The 20504-nt window shown below is 37.6% G+C and overlaps 1 long non-coding RNA gene across 1 annotated transcript; it reads right to left on the bottom strand.

Moving 5' to 3' along the window:
• Positions 1–8363: 8363 nt before the first annotated feature.
• Positions 8364–18651, bottom strand: LOC107896158 (uncharacterized). The gene is made up of 2 exons (XR_005903383.1): positions 18593–18651; positions 8364–8498 (listed from the first exon to the last, which is right to left on the bottom strand). It is a non-coding gene; the product is annotated as an uncharacterized lncRNA (long non-coding RNA).
• Between the last annotated feature and the right edge of the window lie 1853 nt (positions 18652–20504).

The following is a 20504-nucleotide window of genomic DNA, read 5'->3' as shown; positions in this document are numbered from 1 at the left end:
TAAGCTTAGACATCAATTTTTAATTTCAAGCAAGTTGCCGAATGCAACCTTACTAAATTTTCATGGATTCGATATACCATTACCATGAAATCAACAACCAAAAATTCATAGACAATTTAGGAAAATCACATTACAAATCTCAAATTCAAACAAAAACCATGGCCGAAATGCACCTATAACCTCATAACAAAAATATCGAACCTTTGGTTGCCTAACTAGCTTAACATCCATCAAATTTTAAATCAAGAAACTCACCTCATCTATAATCAACCCTCAATACCCTAAAGCATCAAAAACGACATCAAAGAAATACAACCATCCATGGCCGAATGTCCTTGACCTCTAGTCACCTAGATTTTTATTCTTTAAGCCTCATCCAACTCATATTTTTCATTGACAACCTCCTTAACTTCAATTTACTCACATCTTTGATCATGCTACATTCGACCATTATTTAACAATAATTCATGCATCCTTTTTATTAAACACTCAAAATCCACCATCTTCATACCTCATCACCAAAGACATCAAAATACCAACCAAGAATGTAACATTCATGGCCGAATATCATCTCCATCAATTAACAAAATTTGAACCATGGCTAGGTAGATTTTCACTTACAACTTAAAATATACATGAATCTCAAAGAATAATATCAAACATACCTTAGTCTAGCAAACCACCATAGCCGATTTTCTCAAGCCTTTTTCCCCTTCCTTTCTTTCCTCTATTCGGCCAAGGATGTTCAAGAATGAACTCTTTTTTTTTCTTTCTTCAATTCACGGCAACAAGGGGGTGAGACCATGTTTTTTTTTCCATCACCCTTCCTTTCATTATTTAATCACCATGCTCATTATTTTATTTTTCTTAACATACATCACTAGCATAACATGTTGGAGACATGTTTCCACCCATAGCATGGCCGGCCACTATGCTTTAGTTTGGCTAATTTGACATGCAAGGACAACACTTTCCCACTTTAATACTATTTGGTCATTACTTATTTACCTATCATAATTTTCCAAGTCTTTCAACTAGATCCTTTCAAGCCAAATTCACATTCATAATATAAAATTAAAACATCAAATTTTTGTACAGGTACTATCACACATATATGATATGCAACTAAAATTTTAACTAAATTTTATGTCTCGGTTTTGTGGTCCCGAAACCACATTCCGACTAGGGTCGAATTAGGGCTGTCACAGTTAGACTTCATGGTGTGCCATGTCGATTATTTCAGATAGAGATCCGAGATTTACGTCATGATTTTGGAAAAAGTTGCAAGTGGCTTTAGGAGCGAAACTAAATTTTTGTACTGCTTTCTACCCATAGATTGATGGACAATCTGAGATAATAATCCAGACACTTGAAGATATGCTTAGACGTTGTGTTCTCGAATTTCAAGGTAGTTGGGAAAATTATCTACCTTTGTTTGAATTCGCTTATAATATCAATTATCATTCCAGTTTAAAGATGGCACCTTATGAGGCGTTATACGACTGAAAATGTCGAACTCCTTTGTATTGGACAAAGCTTAAAGAAAGTAAAATTTTTGGAGTTGATTTGATCACAGAAACCGAGGATAAGCTTAAGGTGATTCAAAATTGTTTGAAAGCAACGTCGGATAGACAAATATCGTATACGGATTTGAAAAGAAAAGAAATTGAGTATCAAGTGGGTGACAAGGTATTCTTAAAGGTATCGTCTTAGAAAAAGGTTTTGATATTTGGTAAAAAAGACAAATTCAGTCCTCGCTTTAGTGGGCCCTATGAGTTTACTGAAAGAATAGGATCGGTTGCCTATTGCTTAGCTTTGCCAGTGGCGTTGACGTGTTCCATGTATCCATATTACGTCATTATAGATCGGACCCCTCGCATGTGATTACCTCGACAGAGGTTGAAATTAAACCAGCCATGACTTACGATGAGGAACTGGTTAAGATCTTGGCCAGGGAAGTTAAGCAACTGAAGAACAAAAGCATTGCCTTGGTGAAGGTACTGTAGCATAGACATGGGGTTGAAGAAGCCACTTGGGAACCAGAAGACAATATGAGGTGTCAATATCCGAACCTGTTTATTGGTAAGACTTTCGAGGACGAAAATCCCTATTCATTCTGGGCCAAAGCCCTATTCATTCTCAACATATACTGGGCCGAAGCCTTTCGTTTAACAGTTACTAGGCCGAAGCCTTTTCATAAATCATATCACTGGGCCGAAGCTTTTACTGTAAATGATATGGCCCATAGGCCCATTTCATTATCACATTAAATACCAATGAATGTATGCAAGCCCATTTGGAGCCCATTTGGAGAGACTACTCAACCCACCATCCGCTACTCTCCACTTGTACCAACCAAGCTCTCCATGTGGGGAATAACTCAACCCACCCAACCAAACTCTCCACTGGCAGCATAGCTGCTTTATCATATAACTGGAGGCCTAGCCTCTTTTAATAACTGGGGCAAAGCCCTTTTTGATAAACTGGGGCAAAGCCCTTTTCGATAAACTAGAGCAAAGTCCTTTTCGGTAAACTAGGGCATAGCCCTTTTAGCACTTCTTCCATTTATAAAACCCAACCCATGCAACATGTCATGTATGCAGAATGTCATGCCCATATTTGAATCAAACAATCACAGTCAAGTCATTCATATCACCAACATATATTCACAATCAAATCCGTCAACCACACAATCCAAGTCAGTCACTTGCCCACAAGGGCAAAACAGTAATTTAACACCCTAGGGGCAAAATGGTAATTTTACCCCACAAGGGTATCTCGATAATTCTATTCTATAGGGGTATTTCGGTATTTCTACCCTACAGGGGTGATTCTATCCTACAGGGGTATTTCGGTATTTCTACCCTACAGGGGTATTTCAGTAATTCTACCCTATAGGGGTATTTTAGTAATTCTACCCTACAGGGGTATTTCGATAATTCTACCCTACAGGGTTATTTCAGTAATTCTACCCTACAGGGGTATTTCAGTAATTTTACTGATCGAGGGTGTTTTGGTAATTTTGTAAACCAAAGGTATTTCAGTAATTTTGTAAATCGAGGGTAAAACAATAATTTTATAAATCGAGGGTAAAACGGTAATTCTATAAATCGAGGGTAAAATGATAATTCTATAAATCGAGGGTAAAATGGTAATTCTATAAATTGAGGGTAAAATAGTAACTCTGTAAATCGAGGGTAAAATGGTAATTCTATAAACCGAGGGTAAAATGATAATTTTGTAAATCGAGGGTAAAATGGTAATTCTATAAATCGAGGGTAAAATGGTAATTCTATAAATCGAGGGTAAGATGGTAATTCTGTAAATTAAGGGTAAAATGGTAATTCTATAAATCGAGGGTAAAACGGTAATTTTGTAAATCGTGGGTAAAATGGTAATTTTACAAATTGAGGGCATTTCAGTAATTTAGTAAACTAAAGTATTCTAAACAGGGATAACAATACGAATGGGCCTAAAGCCTATTCTAGGCCCAAATGGGCCCACACGCTTGTGTGGCCCTTTTAGCCTAAATCTAGCCACAGATATGAGATTCACCTAGCCTAGTCCAATATTTACTACACAATCAAACAACTTATCCAATTGGGCCCATAGGACCATTGGGCCCACATAGCCCTTTTCGGCCCATCGTAGCCCGAAGTAGCCATCCTACAGCTAGAGTAGTGAGAAATACACACCTGATTGGAGACTGGAGTTAATCCACGCTCCGAGCACTCTTAGCCGGCGCCCAACCCAAACGAGCACGTCATAAAGCGAAAGGGATCAGCCAAGAAAGGTACTTGTACTGTAATATCCCGATTTAGGGCCTAATCGGAATAGTGGTTTCGTGACCATAAATCCGAGATAGAAATAATTATTTTATAATTATTTTTAGGTTTATGATATGATTTCACGATTGTGTGAAAATTTCGTGATGAAATTCTATGCCTAAAGTGCTTAAATTGAAAGTAGGGACTAAATCGAATAAGTTGCAAAACTTGCATTCTAGAAGTTTTTAGTATGAAATTGTTTTGGAATATTAATGAGGAGGTCTTAAATAGCAATTTGACCAATTTTAAGTTCATGGACAAAATTAGGACATGGAAGGAATTTTTGGAAAGTTTAGTAGTAAGGGTATTTTGGTCATTTAGTTATTAAAATGAATTAAAAACAAAATTAAAAGCCAATTTTTGTCCATCTTCTTCATTAGGCCGAAATTTCAAGGGTTCTCCATAGCTAGGGTTTGTTTCAAGCTTCCAAGCTCCATAGTAAGTGATTCCAAGCCCCGTTTTTAATTATTTTTACGATTTTGAGATCCCGGTAACTCGATAAAGCTTATGTTAGCAATAATTTAACCTAGGGTTTATATTTGGAAAAATACACATAGGTGAAATTTGTGTATTTTGATGTTTTATGATAGAATATGAAGTTTTAAATTATGTTAGACAACTTGTACTACTCGATTTTAAGCGAAAACGAGTAAAAGGGCTTAATCAGTAAAAATACCTAATAGTCACAAGTACATGTTAGAGTGAGAATTTGATGTTGCCATAGAAGAGAAAAGTGATCAGCATGTTTTAAAACATAAGAATAAGGAATAAATTTTAATCCCGAGCCAAGGGGAAAAAATGTAAATATGCAAAAGTTTAGGGGTAAAATTGTAATTTTGCCAAAATTTGAGTTAAGGATTAATTTGATAATGTGAGTATTAAATAAGCTAAATGTGTTATTTTAGATCAAGAAAGACGTGGAATCGACCTCAATCGAGGAAAAGAAAAGATTGTGGACTAAATTGCAAAATCTTTGTATTTTGGTACCAAGGTAAGTTCATGTGTAAATAATGTATCATAATGGTTATTTTTAAGTTATTGATGTTAATTATATGTTATGCTGAATTTTATTATGAAATGTATGCTTTGTGGTTAATTTCAAATAATATGTAAATTATGTGAACTACTTGTTAAATATAATTGTTACCGAGTATTGATTTCGGCATTCTATGGAAGACGGCAAGGATAAGTGTTCGAGGAAAAATCCCGTTTGAACCTTAGGAATAGATTAGGATACAAGTGACATGTCACTAGGATGATTGAGCATCCGAACTCGTTGAGTTGAGTCCGAGTTCACTTATGGATGCGAATGTCCGAACTCGTTGAGTTGAGTCCGAGTTCGTGAGATGTAACTAGGCATCCGAACTCGTTGAGTTGAGTCCGAGTTCACTTATGGATGCGAACGCCTGAGCTCGTTGAGTTGAGTCCGAGTTCGCTTATGGGCGGGTTACATGATTGCTTGATTGCATATATGGCACTTATGTGCAAGTTATCCATGTATCCGAATTATATTCCGATGTGTTCAACGGGTAAAGTTCTACTCAATGGAGGAATATTCGAGATGTAAAGAGAAGTATTGGTGAGTGATGTGAAATGGTTATTTTGGACAGGTATGTATTTAACCCTCGGGTTGAGTATTGATACAACCACGATAAGGTAATAAGATGATGAAAAATGATTAAAAATGTGATATGTGTTTTAGTGATACATGCTAATGTTGATTGGTATGACTGTTTGTTATGTTACTTATTATTTGCATATGAACTTACTAAGCATTTATGCTTACTCCCTCGTTCTTACTCATTGTAGTTTTGGACAAGCCAGCTCAGGAGTCGGGATAGGTCGAAGGCTCAGTCACACTATCCGGAAGACTTTTGGTAATGGCTTGTAAATTTAAGTATGGCATGTATAGCAATATACTTTTTTGTGTGTAAATGATCTTATGGTATGGTGATGGAATGGTTGAGGAAATGCTTGATAATGATAAATTATGAAAATATTTAGTTTAGATTATATTTGATGTTAAGGAAAATTATTAAGATACTTAGTGCATAAAAACTCATAAAAGGGATGAAATTTGCCATAAACAGAATACTGCAGCAACACTGACGCGAGTTTAAAAATTTACTAAAAATCATAGAAATTGAACTTGGTGATGGAATACATATCAAATTGAAGGTTATTATGTCTAGTTTCACATGAAACAAATGAAATAGGTAAAGGAATTATATGTTACAAGATATTTTAATTTTAGTGAAATAGGGTCATAGCAGATTCTGAATCCCCTGTTCCAACTTTATAAATTCACCATAAATTGTAAAGATATAATTAGGTAGTTTATTTTATATTCTCAGAATCCTTATTGAGTCTAGTTTCATTAGAAACAAACCTCATAGTCATATGAATTTTTTACAGAGAGAAATGTGGTTCGTAGTAAACAGAGGTCAGACCAGTCAAGTCCTGAAACAGGGGTAACTTTAACTAATAAACTGTACTAATTGACCCAACCAAAAATTCTAGAAAAAAATTAGCAGATAGGTATATGAGTCTAGATTTAGGGAAAATTTATGGATCTTGATTTTGAGTTTCGTAACTCAAGATATGATTTTTCTTGTGACTGTGATGCAAGTAGCTTAAAAGCTGTGAATGTAGAAATAAATAATCCAAAGTTCTAAATATGTTAAATTAAGCTTAGTAACACCTCATACTCGACTCCGGCGACGGTCTCGGGCGTGGGGGCGTTACATCTACTCTCCTCATGGTTCTCTCTATTTAAAGCCAGCTTCGCCTCACCTCTTATGTTAGCTTCCCGATGTGGGATCCTTCCAACATCAGAGTTTAAATTCAACACCAACTCTTGTCACCCCCTGTTATCAAAATAAATGCTCTTTGATTGCCATGAGTTTCGAACCCTAGACCTCCTTGCCAACTCTATGACGCCAACATGCCACTTCACCACAGGCTCTTTTTCTGTCATATTTTATCCCCAATTATTTATAAGGTCTAAAGGCCAAAGTCCAGGTTCCCTTAAAAAAACCAGAATAAATTGCAAGAGCCAAGGCTTGAACCCAGGCTCCCATACAACTTTAATTACGCCACAACCACTAGACCACATGCTTCCTTGTGTCATTTATTTAACACAATAATTTAAAAGGCCCTCATCCAAGCATCCAGGTTTTTCTCACTTAATACGAAAATTTTTGCTAAAGCCCAGGTTTGAACCCAAGATTTCTCCAACACTTCTCAGGGCCATTAACCACTAAAGCAGACATTTAATTGTGTCAATTCATTGCACAATTAAATACCTAAAGACAACCTCCTTACGGACCCACACTCAAGGCCCAATACTTCTAGGCCCAAATTTGGGGTGTTACAAATCCTGAGTTGTGTTCGGATACTCTCTTAGCTCTTTGGATAGCCCCGTTGAGAGTAGCATGTGATTCTGTGATATGAGGCACTTTGGTGCACTTTCTGTTAGGTAGCCAAGGCTACGTTCAGGCACTTCTGTGCATTTCTTCCATTTGTCTGAATCATATTCCAAGTGTTCAATGGGTAACATTATATGAATTCCAAAAGTATAATTTAAGTAAGCCATATGTATGCTAGATGGCACAGGTATGTACTAAAACCCTATGAGAACTTAGTATATGATGATATTATGGAAAGATCTGTATTTGGATAAGCATGTGAATATGAATATGGAAGGAAATATATATATAGATATATAACATGATGAAAAGTATCATAATGGATAAGTAATTATGCGTAGATTATCAATAATTGCAAAAATGTAGATTATTTGTATGTGTACTTACTAAGCTTTATAGCTTACCCTCTTCTCTTTTCCCTTCTCTTTAGATACGTCAAGCTAGCTCGAAGGATAGGGGAACATCGAAGCTTGGATCACACTATCTTCAAGAAATCTAGGTGTAAAAAGGGTTAATAATTTTGTTCATGGCATGTATAGGAACCTTGTCTATTTTGTGTATATATGTCATGTTGAAGTAGCCAAGTATAATGGCTCATTTGGGCATTGATTATTTTGTATGTGGCCATGTGATTTGGTCTATATTAATGATTGGGATTGTAACACCCCAAACCCGGCCCAGACGTTATGGCCGGATCCGACGTGTCACATTGAAGCTTTTAAGAAAACCAATGCCTCTTTCAACGTTCTTCTTAGTGTTTTAAAAGATAATCTTTGCTAAGTTAATAAAGTGAATGGAAGCTGTGCACCAGGTAGGTATTTGAAACAGAGGAGGTGAGCCATGAAGGCTGCTTAAGTACCAATGCTCTTGATTGGATCCAATCCTAACCATTGCCACACTTTGGTGCTAGGTTAGTTTTGAAAAAAACGAATTGCAAAGTCGATATTTTTGATAAACCGATTAATTGTATCATTGCGTTTATTTTGAAAACAATTATCATTTTGGAAATGCGCCCTAGGTCTAACTCATATTGTTATCAAAAAATATAGGGTATAAAATAAAATAATCCTAGAAAAATAATTAAAATGGCCTTATTACAACCCAAAACCAAATAATAATATTAATAAGATAAAACTTATAAAGAAATAAATTGGCTACATATTGCAATTTAAAGAACCAGAAATAGTAGTGTGGCCATCTCCGAGTCCCTCGCAGCTCCAAACCATCTAAGCTTAGGGATTACCTGCACAGTTAGAACGGGGTGAGTTTACGAAAACTCAGTGTGTAATCCCAATAACAAAAAAATAGTGAAAACACAGCGTCAGTACAATCTAGGCCAAGGCCCTATTTAGTCTTGGCATATACTGGGCCGAAGCCTTTTGTTTAACGGTTAGTGGGTCGAAGCCTTTTCATAAATCATATCACTAGGCCGAAGCCTTTTTATAAATCATATCACTGGGCCGAAGCCTTTACTGTAAATGGTATGGCCCTTATTCCCATTTCAATATCACATATAATGTCAATGGATGTATGCAAGCCCATTTGGGGAGACTACTCGACCCACCATCCGCTACTCTCCACCCGTACCAACCAACACATCATGTGGGGAAAGATTCAACCCACCCAACCAACACACCACTGGCAGCATAGTTGCTTTATCATATATCTAGAGGCCTAGCCTCTTTTCATAACAGGGGCAAAGCCTTTTTGATAAACTGGAGCAAAGCCCTTTTCGGTAAACATAGGTACAGCCCTTTTAGCACTTCCTCCATTTATAAAACCCAACCCATGCAACATGTCATTTATGCAGAATTTCATGCCCATATTTGAATCAAACAATCACAATCAAGTCATTCATATCACCAACATATATTCACAATCAAATCCGTCAACCACACAATCCAAGTCAGTCACTTGCCCACAATGGCAAAACAGTCATTTTTCACATTATAAGGGTAATTTTGTAATTTTACCAAATATCAGGGTTTTCCATGTTCATCAACAATTATCAATATTTCTGAGTGTTTAAACAATGATCTTTAACCCACTTGATCAAATCGGGCTTTTGGGCCCAAAACCTCTAATGGCCCTACGAATGCCGATTTAGCCCATGAAGCCCACATAATCCAAATTTTACAACAGTACTAATCGTGTTAACATGTAACTTTTTCAAATTCCATTTTCTATCAGTTTTACCCAAATGGGCCCGAAGCCCATTGGGCCCGATTCCAGCCCATTGAGGCCCAACTTACCATCGTGCACAAAAATTGAGTTCTTACATGTTCCATCGATCCAAACACCGATCTTATCGTATTTATCGCATCTATACCCAAACGCAACATTACAAGTTCCCAACATACCGGTATTTTAGCATTTTGGGTTCTCAGTAAATATTAATCTAAGCTATTACAAGGGTTAGTACATACCTGTTACGGGTTGAAGTTGAAACGTTTCCAAAATCAATCGCCTACGATAACCACCACCTGTCACTCAAACTTAACTAATCCAAATCAATATATGTAAATCCTAAGCACATCAGTCATACAGAACATAAGGGCATATTCGTCATTTTACCATACAGAGGTATTACGGTCACTTTACCCTACAGGGGCTTTACGGTCTTTTTACCTAATTAGGGTATTTTAGTCATTTCACCCTACAAGGGTGTTTTGTTAAATCTACAAACCAAGGATATTTCAGTAATTTTGTAAACCAATGGTATTTCTCTAATTTTTAAAAAGTCAAGGGTATTTCTGTAAATTTGTAAATCTGGGGTATTTTGGTAATTTTACAAATTGAGGGTATTTCGGTAATTTCACAAACCAGTGGTATTTCAGTAATTTTACAAACCAATTTTAGCAATTTTACAGACCAGGGTATTTTGGTAATTTTACTGATCAAGGGTATTTTGGTAATTTTGTAAACCAATGGTATTTTAGTAATTTTGTATATCGAGGGAAAAATAGTAATTCTGCAAATCAAGGGTAAAATATTAATTCTATAAATCGAGGGTAAAATGGCAATTCTATAAATCGAGAGTAAAAGGTAAATATGTAAATCGGGGGTAAAACGGTAATTATGTAAATCGGGGGTACTTTGGTAATTTTACAAGTCGAGGGTATTTCAATAATTGGTAAACTAAAGTATTCTAAACGTGGATAACAATACTAATGGCCCTAAAGCCCATTCTCGGCCCAAATGGGCCCACACGATCGTGTGGCCCTTTCAGCCCAAATCTAGCCGTAAATATTAGATTCACCTAGCCTAGCCCAATATTTACTACACAATCAAAAACTTATCCAATTGGGCCCGTAGACCCATTAGGCCCAATAACCCCTTTCGGCCCATCGCGGCCCGAAGTAGCCATCCTGCAGGTAGAGTAGTAAGAAATACACACCTGATAGGAGACTGGAGTTAATCTACGCTCCGAGCACTCTTAGCCGACGCCCAACCCAAACGAGCACGCCATACAGCGAAAGGGACCAGCCAAGAAAGGTACCTCTACTCTACTCATGGTTCTCTCTATTTAAAGCCAGCTTCGCATCCACTCTTATGTTAGCTTCCCGATGTGGGATCCTTCCAACATTAGAGTTTAAATTCAACACCAACTCTTGCTGCCCCCTGTTAGCAAAATAAATGCTCCTTGCTTGCCATGGGATTTGAACCCATGCCTCCCCTCAGACGCTCCACACGCTACTTGCCACTAAGCCACAAGGCTTTTTGTGTCATATTTTATCTCCAATTAATTATAAGGTCTAAAGGCCAATGTCCAGGTTCCCTTAAAAAAACCAAAATAAATTGCAAGAGCCAAGGCTTGAACCCAGGCTCCCATACAACCTTAATGATGCCACAACCACTAGACTACAAGCTTCCTTGTGTCATTTATTTAACTCAATAATTTAAAAGCCCTCATCCAAGCATCCAGGTTTTTTTTTTCCAAAATTTTTGCTAAAGCCCAAGTTTGAACCCAAGATTTCTCTAACACTTCTCAGGGACATTAACCACCAAAGCGGATATTTAATTGTGTTTTTCATTGGATAATTAAATACCTATATACAACCTCCTTACGGACCCGCACTCAAGGCCCAATACTTCTAGGCCCAAATTCAGGGTGTTACAATTCTACCCCCTTAAATAAATTTTTTCCTCGAAATTTTCCACTCTCAGACTACACCACCACATTTCCGCTGTGCGCTCTGATACTAATAATACTAACATACGCCCATAACATTTATCCATCGGAGCGGATAGATTTCACATGCAAACAATTTCTACATTTCCAGAACGCACACCAAATAAATACTAAATCTAAATTCAAGCGTTACAATTTACTCTAACTAGAGAGTTCCAGTATTGTGCTACTATCTATAGTAGTTTCTCAATATAACATTTCAATCTATAACAGTAAACAGAGTTAGAGAACTTACAGATTTGGTGCCGGAGACTCGGTGTGCCACACCTCTAGTAATATCTTTTTAGAAAGAAGTCAAGTTTCGTTGAGAGATTTCGAAACAAAATTTTAGAGAAAGCCTTTTCAAACCCCAATTCTAAAAAGAGAACAGAAAAGAAAAAAATAACAATAATTTTTTGCTACCCATACCACAACCGAGTTTTTTAACCTGGCTCTGATACCACTAAATGTAACACCCCAAACCCGGCCCAGACATTATGACCGGATCCGACGTGTCACATTGAAGTTTTTAAGAAAACCAATGCCTCTTTCAACGTCCTTCTTAGTGTTTTAAAAGATAGCCTTTGCTAAGTTAATAAAGTGAATGGAAGCTGTGCACTAGGTAAGTATCCAAAACAGAGGAGGTGAGCCATGAAGGCTGCTTAAGTACCAATGCTCTTGATTGGATCCAATCCTAGACATGCCCACAACCATTGCCACACTTTGGTGCTAGGTTAGTTTTGAAAAAAACGAGTTGCAAAGTCGATATTTTTGATAAACCGATTAATTGTATCGTTGCATTTATTTTGAAAACAATTATCATTTTGGAAATGCGCCTTAGGTCTAACTCATATTGTTATCAGAAAATATAGGGTATAAAATAAAATAATCCTACAAAAATAATTAAAATGGCCTTATTACAACCCAAAACCAAATAATAATATTAATAAGATAAAACTTATACAGAAATAAATCGGCTACTTATTGCAATTTAAAGAACCAGAAATAGTAGTGTGGCCATCTCCGAGTCCCTCGCAGCTCCAAACCATCTAAGCTTAGGGATTACCTGCAGAGTTAGAAATGGGGTGAGTTTACGAAAACTCAGTGTGTAATCCCAATAACAAACAAACAGTGAAAACACAGTGTTAGTACAATCTGGGCCAAAGCCCTATTTATTCTTGGCATATACTGGGCCGAAGCCTTTTGTTTAACGGTTACTAGGCTGAAGCTTTTTCATAAATCATATCACTGGGCCGAAGCCTTTACTGTAAACGGTACAGCCCTTAGGCCCATTTCAATATCACATGTAATGTCAATGGATGTATGCAAGCCCATTTGGGGAGACTACTGGACCCACCATCCGTTACTCTCCACCCGTACCAACCAACATACCATGTGGGGAATGATTCAACCCACCCAACCAACACACCACTGGCAACATAGCTGCTTTATCATATATCTGGAGGCCTAGCCTCTTTTAATAACTGGGGAAAAGCCCTTTCAATAAACTGGGGCAAAGCCCTTTTCAATAAACTAGGGCAAAGCCCTTTTCGGTAAACTGGGGCATAGCCCTTTTAGCACTTCCTCCATTTATAAAACCCAACCCATGCAACATGTCATGTATGCAGAATGTCATGCCCATATTTGAATCAAACAATCACAGTCAAGTCATTCATATCACCAACATATATTCACAATCAAATCCGTCAACCACACAGTCCAAGTCAATCACTTGCCCACAATGGCAAAACAGTCATTTTTCACATTATAAGGGTAATTTCGTAATTTTACCAAATATCAGGGTTTTCCATGTTCATCAACAATTATCAATATTTCTGGGTGTTTAAACAATGATTTTTAACCCACTTTATCAAACTCGGGCTTTTGAGCCCAAAACCTCTAATGGGCCCAAAACCTCTAATGGGCCCTATGAATGCTGATTTAGCCCATTAAGCCCACATAATCCAAATTTTACAACAGTACTAACCGTTTTAACATGCAACTTTTCAAGCTTCCATTTTCTATCAGTTTTACCCAAATGGGCCCGATTCCAGCCCATTGAGGCCCAACTTACCATCGTGCACAAAATTGAATTCTTACATGTTCCATCGATCTAAACACCGATCTTATCGTACTTATCGCATCTATACCCAAACAAAACATTACAAGTTCCCGACATCAAGTATTTTAGCATTTTGCCTTCTCAGCAAATATTAATCTAAGCTATTACGAGCGTTAGTACACACCTGTGACGGGTTGAAGTTGAATCGTTTCCAAAATCATTCGCCTACGATACCCACCACCTGTCACTCAAACTTAACTAATCCAATATCAATATATGTAAATCCTAAGCACATCAGTCATACGGAACATAAGGGCATATTCGTCATTTTACCATACAGGGGTATTACGGTCACTTTACCCTACAGAGGCTTTACGGTCTTTTTACCTAATAGGGGTATTTTAGTCATTTCACCCTACAAGGGTGTTTTGTTAAATCTACAAACCAAGGGTATTTCAGTAATTTTGTAAACCAATGGTATTTCTATAATTTTTAGAAAGTCAAGGGTACTTCTGTAATTTTGTAAATCTGGGGTATTTTGGTAATTTTACAAATTGAGGGTATTTCGATAATTTCACAAACCAGTGGTATTTTGGTAATTTTACAAACTAGGGGTATTTTGGTAATTTTACAAACCAGGGGTATTTTAGCAATTTTACAGACCAGGGTATTTTGGTAATTTTACTGATCGAAGGTATTTTGGTAATTTTGTAAACTGAGGGTATTTTAGTAATTTTGTAAATCGAGGGTAAAACAGTAATTCTGTAAATCAAGGGTAAAATAGTAATTCTATAAATCAAAGGTAAAATGGTAATTCTATAAATCGAGGGTAAATGGTAAATATGTAAATCGAGGGTAAAGCGGTAATTATGTAAATCGGGGGTACTTTGGTAATTTTACAAGTCGAGGGTATTTCAATAATTGGTAAACTAAAGTATTCTAAACATGGATAACAATACTAATGGCCCTAAAGCCCATTCTCGGCGGAAATGGACCCACACGCTCGTGTGGCCCTTTCAGCCCAAATCTTGCCTTAAATATTAGATTCACCTAGCCTAGCCCAATATTTACTACACAATCAGACAACTTATCCAATTGGGCCCGTAGGCCCATTAGGCCCACATGACCCCTTTCGGCCCATCGCGGCCCGAAGTAGCTATCCTACAGCTAGAGTAGTAAGAAATACACACCTGATAGGAGACTGGAGTTAATCCACACTCCGAGCACTCTTAGCTGACGCCTAACCGAAACGAGCACACTATATAGCGAAAGGGACCAGCCAAGAAAGGTACCTCTACTCTCCTCATGGTTCTCTCTATTTAAAGCCAGCTCCGCATCCACTCTTATGTTAGCTTCCCGATGTGGGATCCTTCCAACATCAGAGTTTAAATTCAACACCAACTCTTGCAGCCCCCTGTTAGCAAAATAAATGCTCCTTGCTTGCCATGGGATTCGAACCCATGGCTCCCTCAGATGCTCCACACGCTACTTGCCACTAAGCCACAAGTCTTTTTGTGTCATATTTTATCCCCAATTAATTATAAGGCTTGAACCCAGGCTCCCATACAACCTTAATGACGCCACAACCATTAAACTACAAGCTTCCTTGTGTCATTTATTTAACACAATAATGTAAAAGCCCTCATCCAAGCGTCCAGGATTTTTTTTTTCCAAAATTTTTGCTAAAGCCCAAGTTTGAACCCAAGATTTCTCTAACACTTCTCAGGGACATTAACCACCAAAGCAGACATTTAATTGTGTTATTTCATTGCACAATTAAATTCCTATATACAACCTCCTTACAGACCCGCACTCAAGGCCCAATACTTCTAGGCCCAAATTCGGGGTGTTACAATTCTACCCCCTTAAAGAAATTTCGTCCTCGAAATTTTCCACTCTCGGACTACACCACCACATTTTCGCTGCGCACTCTGATACTAATAATACTAACATACGCCCATAACATTTATCCATCAGAGCGGATAGATTTCACATGCAAACAATTTCTACATTTCCAGAACGCATACCAAATAAATACTAAATCTAAATTCAAGCGTTACAATTTACTCTAACTAGAGAGTTCCAGTATTGTGCTACTATCTATAGTAGTTTCTCAATATAACATTTCAATCTATAACAGTAAACAGAGTGAGAGACCTTACAGATTTGGTGCCGGAGACTCGGTGTGCCACACTTTCAGTAACATCTTTTTAGAAACAAGTCAAGTTTCGTTGAGAGATTTCAAAACAAAATTTTATAAAAACCCTTTTCAAACCCCAATTTTAAAAAAAGAACAGAAAAGAAAAAAATAACAATAATTTTCTGCTACCCATACCACAGTCGAGTTTTGTAACCTGGCTCTGATACCACTAAATGTAACACCCCAAACCCGGCCCAAACGTTATGGCCGGATCCGACGTGTCACATTGATATTTTTAAGAAAACCAATGCCTCTTTCAACGTCCTTCTAAGTTAATAAAGTGAATGGAAGTTGTGCACCAGGTAGGTATCCGAAACAGAGGAGGTGAGCCATGAAGGCTGCTTAAGTACCAATGCTCTTGATTGGATCCAATCCTAGACATGCCCACAACCATTGCCACACTTTGGTGCTAGGTTAGTTTTGAAAAAAACGAGTTGCAAAGTCGATATTTTTGATAAACCGATTAATTGTATCGTTGCGTTTATTTTGAAAACAATTATCATTTTGGAAATGCGCCCTAGGTCTAACCCATATTGTTATCAGAAAAATATAGGGTATAAAATAAAATAATCCCAGAAAAATAATTAAAATGGCCGTATTACAACCCAAAACAAAATAATAATATTAATAAGATAAAACTTATAAAGAAATAAATTGGCTACTTATTGCAATTTAAAGAACCAGAAACAGTAGTGTGGCCTCTCCGAGTCCCTCGCAGCTCCAAACCATCTAAGCTTAGGGATTACCTGCACAGTTAGAAACGGGGTGAGCTTACGAAAACTCAGTGTGTAATCCCAATAACAAAAGAACAGTGAAAACACAGTGTCAATACAATCTGGGCCAAAGCCCTATTTAGTCTTGGCATATACTGGGCCGAAGCCTTTTGTTTAACGGTTACTGGGCCGAAGCCTTTTCATAAATCATATCACTAGGCTGAAGCCTTTACTATAAACGGTATAGCCCTTAGGCCCATTTCAATATCACATGTAATGTCAATGGATGTATGCAAGCCCATTTGGGGAGACTACTCGACCCACCATCCGTTACTTTCCACCCATACCAACCAACACACCATGTGGGGAATGAGTCAACCCACCTAACCAACACACCACTGGCAACATAGCTGCTTTATCATATATCTGGAGGCCTAGCCTCTTTTAATAATTGGGGCAAAGCCTTTTTGATAAACTGGGGCAAAGCCCTTTTCAATAAACTAGGGCAAAGCCCTTTTCGGTAAACTCGGGCATAGCCCTTTTAGCACTTCCTCCATTTATAAAACCCAACCCATGCAACATGTCATGTATGCAAAATGTCATGCCCATATTTGAATCAAACAATCATAGTCAAGTCATTCATATCACCAACATATATTCACAATCAAATCCGTCAACCACACAGTCCAAGTCAATCACTTGCCCACAATGGCAAAACAGTCATTTTTCACATTATAAGGGTAATTTTGTAATTTTACCAAATATCAGGGTTTTCCATGTTCATCAACAATTATCAATATTTTCGAGTGTTTAAACAATAATCTTTAACCCACTTTATCAAACTCGGGCTTTTGGGCCCAGAACCTCTAATGGGCCCTACGAATGCCGATTTAGCCCATTAAGCCCACATAATCCAAATTTTACAACAGTACTAACCGTGTTAACATGTAACTTTTCCAGATTCCATTTTCTATCAGTTTTACCCAAATGGGCCCGATTCCAGCCCATTGTGGCCCAACTTACCATCGTGCACAAAATTGAGTTCTTACATGTTCCATCGATCCAAACACCGATCTTATCGTATTTATCGCATCTATACCCAAACGTAACATTACAATTTCTTGAAATACCGGTATTTTAGCATTTCAGCTTCTCAGCAAATATTAATCTAAGCTATTACGAGGGTTAGTACACACCAGTTACGGGTTAAAGTTGAAACATTTCCAAAATCAATCGCCTACAATAACCACCACCTGTCACTCAAACTTAACTAATCCAATATCAATATATGTAAATCCTAAGCACTTCAGTCATACGGAACATAAGGGCATATTCGTCATTTTACCATACAGGGGTATTACGGTCACTTTACCTTACGATCTTTTTACCTAATAGGGGTATTTTAGACATTTCACCCTACAAGGGTGTTTTGGTAAATCTACAAACCAAGGGTATTTCAGTAATTTTGTAAACCAATGGTATTTCTGTAACTTTTAGAAAGTCAAGTGTATTTCTATAATTTTGTAAATCAGGGGTATTTTGGTAATTTTACAAATTGAGGGTATTTCGGTAATTTCACAAACCAGTGGTATTTTAGTAATTTTACAAACTAGGGGTATTTTGGTAATTTTACAAACCAGGGGTATTTTAGCAATTTTACAGACCAAGGTATTTTGGTAAATTTACTGATCGAGGGTATTTTGGTAATTTTGTAAACCAAGGGTATTTTAGTAATTTTGTAAATCAAGGGTAAAATAGTAATTCTATAAATCAATGGTAAAATAGTAATTCTATAAATCATGTTTAAAACGGTAATTCTATAAATCGAGGGTAAAAGGTAATTATGTAAATCGGGGGTAAAACGGTAATTATGGAAATCGAGGGTACTTTGGTAATTTTACAAGTCGAGGGTATTTCAATAATTGGTAAACTAAAGTATTCTAAACATGGATAACAATACTAATGGCCCTAAAGCCCATTCTCGGCCCAAATGGGCCCACATGCTCGTGTGGCCCTTTCAGCCCAAATCTAGCCATAAATATTAGATTCACCTAGCCTAGCCCAATATTTACTACACAATCAAACAACTTATCCAATTGGGCCCGTAGGCCCATTAGGCCCACATGACCCCTTTCGGCCCATCGCGGCCCGAAGTAGCTATCCTACAGCTAGAGTAGTAAGAAATACACACCTGATAGGAGACTGGAGTTAATCCACGCTCCGAGCACTCTTAGCCGACGCCTAACCCAAACGAGCGCGCCATACAGCGAAAGGGACCAGCCAAGAAAGGTACCTCTACTCTCCTCATGGTTCTCTCTATTTAAAGCCAGCTCCGCATCCACTCTTATGTTAGCTTCCCAATGTGGGATCCTTCCAACATCAGAGTTTAAATTCAACACCAACTCTTGCCGCCCCCTGTTAGCAAAATAAATGCTCCTTGCTTGCCATGGGATTCAAACCCATGGCTCCCTCAGATGCTCCACACGCTACTTGCCACTAAGCCACAAGTCTTTTTGTGTCATATTTTATCCCCAATTAATGATAAGGTCTAAAGGCCAAAGTCTAGGTTCCCTTAAAAAAACCAAAATAAATTGCAAGAGCCAAGGCTTGAACCCAGGCTCCCATACAACCTTAATGACGCCACAACCATTAGACTACAAGCTTCCTTGTGTCATTTATTTAACACAATAATGTAAAAGCCCTCATCCAAGCATCCAGGTTTATTTTTTCCAAAATTTTTGCTAAAACCCAAGTTTGAACCCAAGATTTCTGTAACACTTCTCAGCGCCATTAACCACCAAAGCGAAAATTTAATTGTGTTTTTTCATTGCACAATTAAATGCCTATATACAACCTCCTTACGAACCCGCACTCAAGGTCCAATACTTCTAGGCCCAAATTTGGGGTGTTATAGGGATGTATCCCTAAGTTTATCTTTACATGCATACTAAGATGTGTATGTGTTGGTTTGATGGATGACTATTCAATTGCTAGTATGTGGTTGCATGATTTAGCAATCATAATGGAATGATAATAAGGAGTATGCTAAACCATGAAATTGGTGTGGAATGGCTAAAAGATAAGTTTGTGCGAATACTAATGGTCTAGTATGTAAAATGAGTCATAGTGATGCTATAATGTTGCATGTTTAAGTGTCCAAGTATATCATGGGATATGCCATTGAACATATGGAATTGTATGATTGTTTAAGGGTGACCAATGGCTTGGAGAGTAGCCTCTAAATGGTCTACATGGGTAGACACACAAGTAGAGACACGACCGTGTGTCTCAACCGTGTGAAGGACACGGCCTCTGGCCACGGGAGTGTGCTTGGTCGTGTGCCTCAAATTTGTATAATGACGTCATAAACAGAATGCTTGCTAATTTCACATGGGCTACCACACGGGCGTGTACCAAGCCGTGTGAGGGATAAAGGACAAGGACACGGGCGAATGCTTAGCCGTGTGAAAACCCCTGTAGGTTCGAAATAGATAATAAATCCAAAAATTCAACACGGGTGTGGGACATGGGTGTATCCCCAAGCACACAGGCGTGTGCAATACCTCCACATGGGCGTGTGAGGCTTTAACCTAGAAATTTTCTTAGAATCTCCGTAAGTTCTCGGTTTAGTCTCGGACCGCCAATAAGGTATGTTTTGGGCTTTGTAGGTCCATAATAGGGACATTTTAACTTGTTTTGAAGGGTTTTAGATTGGATAATATTTTATGGCCCGGTTTTGCATGTTTGTTTTTGTTTAAGTCAGGTAATGCCTCGTACCCTATCCCAGTCTCGGATACGAGTAAAGGGTGTTACACTTTCGACTTAGAACATCAATAACAACATTAGCATTTCTCGGATGGTAGTCAATCACAAGCTCATAGTCTTTTAACAGCTTTAACCATAAGGAATCAGAGAATATCTCTGTATATTTCATTAGTATAACATACTTCAATCCATTTATTGACACATGACTGAGGTTGGTAAACTCTTTATTCAATTTAGGCGAAATTAGTACTAATATTTCGATAGATAATGTTTTCATGCAGAAGAAAGCTTCAATAATTGAACTAATTTTAATTTACCACAAGATTTATCGGATAAAA

The sequence above is a fragment of the Gossypium hirsutum genome, chromosome A10 (assembly GCF_007990345.1).
Source record: "Gossypium hirsutum isolate 1008001.06 chromosome A10, Gossypium_hirsutum_v2.1, whole genome shotgun sequence".
Taxonomy (NCBI): domain Eukaryota; kingdom Viridiplantae; phylum Streptophyta; class Magnoliopsida; order Malvales; family Malvaceae; genus Gossypium; species Gossypium hirsutum.
The sequence above is the reverse complement of the archived record's forward strand: the minus strand, read 5'-3'. Positions and strand labels throughout refer to the sequence as shown.